Source organism: Dipteris shenzhenensis, chromosome 32 (genome assembly GCF_047967505.1).
Source record: "Dipteris shenzhenensis isolate YYH24624 ecotype China chromosome 32, Dip_SZ_1.0, whole genome shotgun sequence".
In the NCBI taxonomy this organism is placed as follows: Eukaryota; Viridiplantae; Streptophyta; class Polypodiopsida; order Gleicheniales; family Dipteridaceae; genus Dipteris; species Dipteris shenzhenensis.
The window spans coordinates 45,852,446-45,864,000 of NC_141627.1; the positions used below are offsets into that span (position 1 = coordinate 45,852,446).

At 40.5% G+C, this 11,555-nt stretch overlaps 1 pseudogene; it reads right to left on the bottom strand.

The window, feature by feature from the left end:
- Positions 1–1,081: 1,081 nt before the first annotated feature.
- LOC147880847 (uncharacterized) lies at positions 1,082–3,762 on the bottom strand (annotated as a pseudogene).
- Between the last annotated feature and the right edge of the window lie 7,793 nt (positions 3,763–11,555).

Consider the following 11,555-nt stretch of genomic DNA (forward strand, 5'->3'; position numbering starts at 1 on the left):
TCTCTTTGCAGCTAGCTTATTTGCACTTTTTATGCCTTTGACCATGCGTAGTGATGTCTTGATGTTCTTTACAATTGCCTCCAAAATTGTTTGGTTTGGAAACATTGTCTTCTTCATAATTGCTTGTAGTTTCAGATGTTTTAAAATCCTACTAAGAATTTGTGACCGTCCTTCTTCATTAAAACTGCTAGTACTGTTCAAAAATTAGCACACTATAGACAAAGCAAGACCCCACTTGCTCCTTTCACTTTGAATATCCACCTAATGATCCCACAGAGACACATGGCTCAGTCCATCTTTAGATCATAACAAGGCAGAGACAAAGGGAAATGAAGAGAGAGAACAGGTAGGTTATAGGAAAGGTAAACCGAGAGAATAGGTGGGATACACAGAGAAAGAGAACAGGCGGGGTACATAGAGAGAGAGAATAGGCGGGATACACAGAGAGAGAGAACAGGCGGGATATACGAAAGGTAAACCAAGAGAACATACGAGGTATAGAGAGAGAGAGAGAGAGAGAGACCAGGCGGGATACAGGAAAGGTAAACCGGTCAGCATCCAAACTTTCAAAGAAAATAAACAAACTGTACCAATTTTTTGAATTGTGGGACTATCTTTATTTTTAGAATTTTAAATTTTCATTTCATTACTACCAAAATTAGTATAATAAGTATGAATAGTATCGCTCAGTTTTTGGCCAAATACACTACTAAATGGGTACACCGTACCATGCTTTCACCCACATAATAGCTAAAGATAGGATATGAGCATACCAGAGATCTCTCCAAATCTTGGAAAGTCATGCATTGTCCACAAGAGGATGCCCTTTACCAAAGCACCCCGATCTCGAGAGGGCGTAGAAACATCCATCACCTCGATGCCTTTCCACAACTCCTGGAGCTCCTCGATAAGAGGCTCTAGATAAACATCTATGTTTTTAACATTTTGCTTGCTTGGGATGAGAAGAGAGAGAAAGATGTTGCCTTTTTTGGTTGTCTCCCATGGTGGAATGTTGTAGTTTACAAGCACAACCAGCCAAGTACTCCAAGTACTGGAGTGTTTGCTGAAGGGGTTCACTCCATCAGTAGCCAAACCAAGCCTCAAGTGTCAAGGCTCCATCCTAAATTTCGGTCATGTATCTTCAATGTGACCCCATGCTGGTGTATTCATCACTAGCACTCTCATGACTCAATCCGTACTACGGTTTGATGCATGCCATGCAATTAGCGTGCTGCTCCCTGTGCTCCTTAAATATATGCTAGGAACACGAGGGATAAGTAAAAAATGTCTCAAGAACTTGCGAGGCACTGTGGTGGTTTGCATGCCATCTTTATACCTCTTCTCACCACATCTAGGACATGGCTCTGTGTAGGCATACTCACCACGAAAGAGCACATAATCATTGACACAGGCATGTATGCGTGCATAATCCATCCCCAAGCTTGTCACAATATCTTGAGCACTCTGACGGCTATCAGGTAGTTGATTACCCACTAGTAACAACTTTCTTAGCAATCTAAAACACCAAAAAAATCATAAAAAAGTGATATTAGGAACTAAGCATAATACGTAGTGTTAACGATATTAAAACATATTTGCATACTCACCTAAGAAGTGCATTGACACTTGCACTACTCCATCCAAACATCGCCTGAAGATTCAAGATCTCGAGGGAGGCTCGCAGAATAGAGTAAGTGCTTTCCTCATACATCGGTTTGCGGGCTGCTTCAAGCAAGGACTCCTTTGAAGATTGCCTAGCCGCCTCGTATGTGCAATCATCCTCTCAATCATTATTGGCTTCATTGATGAGTAAATCCTCTACTATTTCATGGAAAATGGTGTCATCAACTCTCACATGGGATGGAACATCGACGGATGCACCTCCATCATACACCACTCTTGATGTGCCAACCTCGCGAGGGGGTGGGGGGAAGGGTGGGATTGAAACCCCTATGACGGCCTCTTGCCATAACTGCTCCTTCCTTCTCCTCTGTGCTTCGCTGCTAATGACACTCCAATGTGGAGCAATGTCAATGTCCACCAGCGTCCGTGGATCCATCATCTCTTCTTGTGCATACTTTCGTGGATCCTCTCATAAGTCCCAATCTTCAACGTGTACCAAACACACGCGTTGAAGACATGCGATATCTCTTTTGCACCTCATGTAGGAGCAAGACAAGTGATCAATAAACCATCGGTTGCATTTTGGGCCCATCCGCGGTCCCTCATTGTCCCATTCATTCTGCACACATGAACAAGGGTCAAAACAATTTTTAAATAATTGTGAAAAAAAATAACATCGATATCTTGATTTTTTTTTAAAAACGATCATCTCAATATTTAGTTTAAAAATAATATTTGATTTCTAAAAATATGTGAAAATCTTCAAAGAATCTCTTAGTGTACATACAATATTACAATTTTATGCTCTATATACACTTTGTAAGTAAGAATCATGCATGCCAAACCAAAAGTGGATATGTCAAGAGCAAAATCCGGGTACGCACACAAAGTGAGTATATACGCAGTAATATATGCAGTAATCTTCACGATAAAGAGTGTAGTAATATCCACAGTAAAATGAATTTTAAAATTTTTTATATATAAAAGAAGAGGGGCAGAGACGGGCGACCGCCTTTTGCCCCTCTTCTTCCAAGTTTTGGCACAGTAGATAGTAGCCCATGAAAAAGAAGATTTATCCTCCTCCATAGCTACACTCCCCTCCCGCTCTCTCTCTCTCCCTCTCTCTCCTTCTCTCTCTCTCTCTCTCTCTCTCTCTCTCTCTCTCTCTCTCTCTCTTTCTTTTTCTCTCTCTCTTCCCTCCACATGCTCATCATCAAGCACCATCCCCAAGCTCCGAGAAGCAATGTAAGTGCCCTCTCCCCCTTCTATGCACACACACACACACACATGCACATACACACACATATGCATGTGCACACACACATGCATGCACACAAAAACACACATGCACACACAAACACACATGCACATGCACACACATGCATCATAAACACACATACACACACCTAATGTGCATTTTGCATCCACACACACATACACACATTTGATGTGCATATTGCATGCACACACACATACACACATGCATTGCACATTGGAATACATCCAACATTCCAATGTGCACTATTAAGTGCACATTGGAATGCTTGATACATTCTAATGTGCATATGCACACACCTAATCTGTTGCATGCATACACCTAATGTGCATCTTGCATGCACACACACATACACACTCATTAATGTGCATTCTAGAGTGCACATTGGAATACTTAATGTATTCCAATGTGCACTCCAAGATGCACATTATACATTGGAATGCAAGAAACATTCCAATATGCACTTAATGTACACATTGGAATGCTTCATGCATTCCAATGTTCAATGTGCACTTGAATAATCCCTCTCCCTCTCTTTTTCTTTACCTCAATGTGAATCTTGCATGCAGACATATGCATTGCACACACACATACACACTCATTAATGTGCATTTTAGAGTGTACATTGGAATGCTCAATGCATTCCAATGTGCACTCTAATAAACACATTACACATTGGAATGCATGAAGCATTCCAATGTGAACTTAATGTACACATTGGAATGCTTCATGCATTCCAATGTGCAATATGCATTTCAATAATCCCTGTCCCCCTCTCTTTCTCTACCTCAATGTGCACTCCAATGTGCATATTGGGTGTGCATGTGCACATTCGAGTGCACATACACACCCAATGTGCCCATTGAGTGTGTTTAACACTCTTTCTCTCTCAATCAATGTATTCATTGGGCACATTGACTCCTCTCTCCCTTCCTCTCCCCCTCTTGATGTGCCCTCCAATGTGCACATTGAGTGTGTATGTGCACATACACACTAATTGTGTCCATTGGGTGTGCACATTGTGTGGTTGATCCCTTTTTCTCTCCCTCTTCCTCCCTTTCCCCTCTCAATGTGCACTCCAATGTGCACATTATTGTGCACATACACACTAAATGTGCCCATTGAGTGTGTTTAGCACTCTCTCTCTCTCAATCAATGTGCACATTGATCCTCTCCCCTTTCATCTCCTCCTCTCAATGTGCACTCTAATGAGCACATTGAGTGTGTATGTGCACATTAATGTGCACTCCAAGTGCCACATTGAGTGTATATGTGCACATACACACTCAATGTGCACATTGGGTGTGCACATTAATGTGCGCATATACACTCAATGTGCACATTGAGCCATTGAGCCCTCTTTTTCTCTCTCTTCCTCTTTCTTTCATACTAAGAAATGTGAGAGTACTTACTTCGATATGTGAAACTGAGTAAAAACAAGTTGAAGACACCCCCAATAGACTTCACTTAGGCTCCAATAGATGATTGCAACAATGCTGGTTGAGAATTAGTGAGATATTAGAGAGCTTTGATGAGAGAAGTAGAGAGATTAGTGAGGTTAAAGAGCTTAGATGAGAGATAGAGAGAGCTTAAGTGAAATTATGCCTCTCTTTTATAGAAGAGAGACACTCACATAGGATCTCTTTTAGACATAAGATTCTCCCCTCTTAGGATTCTCTCACTTAGGATTCCTCTTTCACATAGGATTCCCCCCTCACATAGGATTTCGCACACCTAGGGTTCACACACATATACACTAGGTTTCATATTTATAAAATAGGTTCACTAATACAAAAATAAAATAGGCTTTTTATATTTACAAAAAAAAACTCTTCATATTAAAATAAGCTCCTCCAATGTGCTTCTCTCTCCCCCTCTCTCTTTCTCTCTTCAATGTGCACTCCAAAGTGCACATTGAAAGGTAGATTGATCCCTCTCCAATATGCATCTTAGAGTGCACATTGTATATTGGAATGCTCCAATGTGCTTCTTTCGTCTCCCCCTCTCTCTTTCCCTCTTCAATGTGCACTCCAAAGTGCACATTGATCCCTCTCAATGTGCACTACTTAGTGCACTCCAATGTGTTTCTTCCCTCCCTCCTTTTCACTTCCCCTCTTCAATGTGCACTTCAAAGTGCACATTGAAATGCACATTGATCCCTCTCAATGTGCACTTTGGAGTGTACATTGGCATGCATGAAAGTGTACATTGGAATGCTTAGTGTATTCCAATGTGCTTCTTTTCTCCCCCTCTCTCTTTCCCTCTTCAATGTGCACTCCAAAGTGCACATTGAAATGCATATCGATCCCTCTCAATGTGCACTCCAATGTGCACTTTGGAGTGCACATTGGAATGCTTAGTGCATTCCAATGTTCTTATTTTCTCCTCTCCTCTCTCTTCCTCTCTTCAACGTGCACATTGAAATGAACAATGATCCCTTCCAATATACACTTTAATGTGCACTTTGGAGTGCACATTGCAATGCTTAGTGCATTCCAATGTACTTATTTCTTCTCCCCTCTCTCTTTTCCTCTTCAATGTGTACTCCAAAGTGCACACTGAAATGCACATTGATTACTCTCAATGTGCACTCCAAAGTGCAATTTGGAGTGCACATTAGAATGCTTAGTACATTCCAATGTGCTTCTTTCATTCGTCCCTCTCATCTCTTCAATGTGCAGTCCAAAGTGCACACCCTCTCAATGTGCACTTTGGAGTGCACATTAGAATGCTTAGTGCATTCCAATGTGCTTTTTTCCTCCCCCTCTCTCTCTTCCTCTCTTCAATGTGCGCATTGGAATGCTTAATGCATTCCAATGTGCTTCTTTTTTCTCCCCTCTCTCTTTCCCTCTTCAATGTGCACTGCAAAGTGCACATTGAAATGCACATTGATCCCTCTCAATGTGCACTTTGGAGTTCACATTGGAATGCTTAGTGTATTCCAATGTTCTTATTTCTTCCTCTCCTCTCTCTTCCTCTCTTTAATGTGCACTCCAAATTGCACATTGAAAAATGAACAATGATCCCTTCCAATGTGCACTTCGATGTGCACTTTGGAGTGCACATTGCAATGCTTAGTGTATTCCAATGTACTTATTTTCTCCCTACTCTCTCTTTCGCTCTTCAATGTGTACTCCAAAGTGCACAATGAAATGCACATTGATCCCTCTCAATGTGCACTCCAATGTGCAGTTTGGAGTGCACATTGGAATGCTTAGTGCATTCCGATGTGCTTCTTTCATTCGTCCCTCTCATCTCTTCAATGTGCAGTCCAAAGTGCACATTGATCCCTCTCAATGTGCACTTTGGAGTGCACATTGGAATGCTTAGTGCATTCCAATGTGCTTCTTTCCTCCCTCCCTCTCTCTTTCTCTTTTCAATGTGTACATTGGAATGCTTAGCGCATTCTAATGTCCTTCTTTTCTCCCCTCCTCTCTCTTTATCTTTTCAATTTGCACTCCAAAGTGGACATTGAAATGCACATTGATCCCTCTCAATGTGCACCCCAATGTGCACTTTGGAGTGCACTTTGGAATGCTTAGTACATTCCAATATGCTTATTTCTTCCCCCCCTCTCTTCCTCTCTTCAATGGACACTCCAAAGTGCACATTGACATGCTCATTGATTCCTCTCAATGTGCACTCCATTGTACACTTTGGAATGCGCATTGGAATGCCTAGTGAATTCCAATGTGCTTTTTTTTTAATCCCTCTATCTTTCCCTCTTCAATGTGCACTCCAAAGTGCACATTGAAATGCTAGTTAGGCCCTCTCAATGTGCACTCCAATGTGCATCTTGGAGTGCACATTGGAATGCTTAGTGCATTCCAATGTGCACTCCAAAATGCAAATTGTACATTGCATCATCTGCTTGTTCTTTCTCTTCTTCTCACTCTCCCTCTTCAATGTGCATTTCAATGTGCATATTGGAGTAGTAGTTACGCTCTTGTTTTAGAAATTAGCTTGAAAGAGAAAGAGAGAGACAGAGACAGAGATAGAGACAGAGAGAACATAAGAAGATTATTAAAATATTCTTTTTAAAAAAATTTTATATTATGCCTTCATCTTCTTCGAATCATTTTCGTAGTATTAGTGATTTTATAGCCGATGGGCTATCATATGCGGAGGCTCAAGCTGCATATGATGCCCACTTCTTCCAGCTAAGATCTAGCTACTTAGGCATGGCTAGACCATTTGATATCTAGGCTGCTGCTCTACATGCACGGGCAGAGTTTGAACAGCTTATGGCGGCCTCGCTATTTGAGCGATATAGGCCCGAATAGCCCAGTGTCTATGGAATTTATTTCACATCTCCATATACGCCATTGGTTCAGAGTGTGTCACCTATGGCACCGCCTTTTACAGTCCCCTCATAATGACTCTCTTCGTTGTTATCACCGGTCCCTCCCCGTTTCCTGCGCATCGGCCCTCTCTGTTGCCCTCACAAGATCCCTCTCCACTTTCCTCGCATCGACCTTCTCATGCATGTGGAGACTCTTCAGAGGGTCGTCTTTCATCGATCTTCAGGCAGTGGTAGCAAATGGTCATGCAGCTCGAGTTGATATTGCTACTTTGGTGGAGGGGATGTTGACTCTCCTCATGTTTCACCACTTTCCACTCATGTTGCAAAGGATGAGGACATAGATAGACCAACGCCGTCGGATGGGCAGGGTCGATATTATTATACACTCTGAGGTGGGGAGGTGGATCTCGGTACTGTTGCTACCAGCAAGAGATTTCGCACACACTTAAACAATCTGATACATTTGACGTATCAAAATTGTTTTATAAAATTTTGCAATCAAGATATAAGCCTCATGAATTACATCGAAACTTGCTTGCACATCCAGTATCCAAATCCAAATCCATCGGATCATCAGTTTTCATGGCAATGGCTTAAAGAGCATGTAAAGCTCTTTCTAAAAGATACGAAACACCTATTTCATTAATTTTGGACTTTTTGTGTTGTTTTTGGACGAAGCCCAAAAATCCTTCCCAAATGAAAACTTTACTTTATGAAAATATCCTTTCCAAATCAAAATTTTACTTTCTAAAAAGTTTCTTCCCAAATCAAAAGTTCACTTTGTGGCACTGTCATATTCACATAAAAATATTGTTTTTTCAATCTATACTTTTGCACCAACATGCAAGAATTTGAAATAATCCTATATTAGAAATTCTAGCTATATCTAAGTTATTTGTTAATTTAATTATTTTTAATATTTTTCCTTGATGTTTTTCCTTCCCAAATCAAAAGTTCACTTTGTGGCTCTATCATATTCACATACAAATATTGTTTTTTCAATCTATACTTTTGCACCAACATGCAAGAATTTGAAATAATCCTATATTAGAAATTCTAGCTATATCTAAGTTATTTGTTAATTTAATTATTTTTAATATTTTTCCTTGACGTTTTTCGTTGACGTGATAAATTTATAAATCCATGAAAGGAGACTTAAATATTTCATGAAAATAACATTGTCACTCGGCAATATGCACAAAATTTAACAAAACTTTTAATAAATAGAAAGAAGACATGATGCCATAAGACCAAAGAGGGATAATAGCAATTGTAGCTTTATGTATATGATTACATTGAGAGACGTTGCTCTTAGCTAGAGTCTTTATATCCAAAATGATATAGATTGAACATATGTTTACAATTTAAATTGTTGCTCTTAAAGAGCCTCAATTCGTGCCATCTGCATAATTTGACACCCCATTGTCTTATTGCTCAATGTCACGACAGCAGTCCCTTGCCAGTTGCCATCTGCATAATTTGACCTAGGCTTGTCTTGCCAAGCCTTGCCCCTTGGGTGCATTGACCCCCCATTGTCTTATTGCTCAATACGATAGTCCCTTGCCAGGTGCCATCTGCATTAACTCCCTGTTGTCTTGCCAAGCCTTGACCCTTGGGTGACATCCAGTGCAAAATACAGGTGCCATCTGCATTAACTGCCACAAGTTATCTTGCCAAGCCTTGCCCCTTGGGTGCATTGACTCCCCATTGTCTTATTGCTCAATGTGATAGTCCCTTGCCAGGTGCCATCTGCATTAACTCCCTATTGTCTTGGCAAGCCTTGACCCTTGGGTGACATCCAGTGCATATTTTGACTCTCATTTGACATACGAGGTGATGACTCTGATTATAATTGTCTTGGATTGGTTCCTTGCCTAGTACCCAAATAAAATCCTTCTGAATCAATGGACTTCAATACAAAGCTTTAATCATGGACATTCTTCATTTGCGCTGTCTCCTTCTACTTCCTCCATGGCGAGCATCCTTAAAAATTCATGTATATGCAAAATAGTTTGCTGTGGTATTTTTATTTTTCCTTCTACCTCATATCCCATGTGCTTCTTTGATTTCTTTGCCCTTGAATGCCAAGACACTATGATTGTCTCCGTCGAAACTTGAGAGACTGCTTCATCATTTGGGACCCACTCCTTCATTATACAATTAGTATATAATGTGTTGTTATCCATATTCTTCTTCCTACCCTTTGGCTCATACCATACCGCTGTAAATGTTGTAGCTCTCCCTTGGTCATCTCTTTGCACATCAACTACTTTTGCAACCCAAAACTTCACATTCTCATATTCATCATCCGATGGCTGAACCACAACAAAACAATCGACCTCTATATCTACTTGTGGCATAAACTCTCTCTTCTTCGGTCCACAATATGGACGTGGGAGTAATGATACAAAATCATTTTCAAAGACTGGAGCTGTGGGCGCAAATCGTTATGAACATTTGGCCAAAACATATTGCATTCTTCCTTGACATCCTTTGAGCCTCGCATTCTCTCAAGGTCCTTTATTAAATTTCGTGTCTTGTTAATTACAGTGGTAGTGTGTTCTCTCCAAGTAGGCTTCGAATCAGGATATCTCCGGAGCATTTCCTCTTTGTATGTAATAAATGCTTTTAATCCATCTATTTCACAATTAGACCTCTCATTAAATTCTTGTATAGGAGCCCATGTTGGATACCTTTCCTTGCTGGGAATTGAAGTTAAGAGACTGTAAGGTTCTTCAGGTTCCCATTTTGTATCATGAGAATACTGTTGCCATTGCATTACGGGTTTTTCATCTTTTAAAAAAAAACGAAAGTAGTGTGGATTGGTATGACCTGTCAATGCATCACCACCCGTTTGTATGAAAGGTAGAATGAAGCTCTTCCAATCATACATTCTTTCGAGCCTCTCACATACTGTACTTTCCTTACGACCACCAACTTGCCTGCCACATCTTCTTACCAAGTCATCTATTGTCTCCACTTCCTTGCATTTAAGCTCCCTTGAGACTGTGCTAAAAACCTGATCGATATCCTCATGTGTATGCCCAACATACAAAAATCCACATTCGACCTCATTGAAGATTCGATGAGCAACTAGCATGGAGCAGAATGCAAACATGAGTACATTCTTATTTTCTCGCCCGCAATTATCAGCTTGTATTCTCAAAGTCAGTGGCAGACGACCTTTTTCTGCATGTACATTGCGAATTGCCTTCATAATAGATGTTACAACTTGATTGCTATCATGTAGATGCAAGGAATCAATCCATATATCTGCAAAGAACTTAATTCCATGCACTAACACTCCACATAGATGTGTCTTTAGAAAGTGCTTTCCTTGTAATTTAGGTGGAGTGGCAACAAAACGAGGCAATGTTGTTGTATTCTGATCCATGCCATCTACAATAAGTCACATGTAGTCATCAGGATGCGAAATAGCTTGCTCCTTCCAAAATGCATATTTTTGTCTGGAATGTCGAATAAGGTCATGATGAGATTTTTGGTTTTTTTTGTATAATTCCCTTTGATTTGGACATGTTGCACTCTCAATCGCTCGCTTTAAATCATCACAAACATTGCACTTTGACATTTTTTGCCTCCTTGGGATTTTAACATATCCAAAGTTCTTCTTCCAAAGAGTATACAAAGTATGAGAAGAAGCTACGGCATCCCGTCTTTGCCTTTGCTTTTCTGCAATAGAGTCAAATACTTCGAGCTTTGTCAAGCCCATTGGAAGGTGCATTTCAGTGATCACGTCACCGTTAGGGAGTTTGGTAGATATATGGGGTTGAGGCAAAGCATTTTCATGTATGAAGTCTTGCAAAATTGCTGCTGCCCTGACAGTTGAGATTCTTGATTTGGACCTTCCTCTATTACCGTGAATGCTAAATTTGTTGCCGCCTTTTGCCTTGGTGACTAAATCCCAATATGTACCATGGGATAATCCAGTAATATTGCGATATGCCTTATTGCAAATCCTTTTTCCATTTACGAGAGGTTTTACCTTTTGTCTTGAACTTAGCCTTTTATTGCCATTCTGAAGAAAGCAAGAGAGACTTGTGAGAAGGTATTCATTTCTTTCGCTTCCCCTTCTTTGCCACACGTGTCCTCTACATTCCCTGATGTCTGCAAGATCAATGAAGCGCATACATCTTCGCTTGCAACATAGATATCCCAATGCATTTAACATGTTCTCCTCCTTCATTACTCTCTTCCTCTTTGGTTGCTTTTGTGGATCTGCCTGGATTCTCTTTCTCTTCATGCATATGTATGACCGTTTTCGTTCCTCGTGCACATTGTTATCTGTATTTATGCACTTCTTCTCCTCACATTTGTTTGTAACCAAGCATCCAT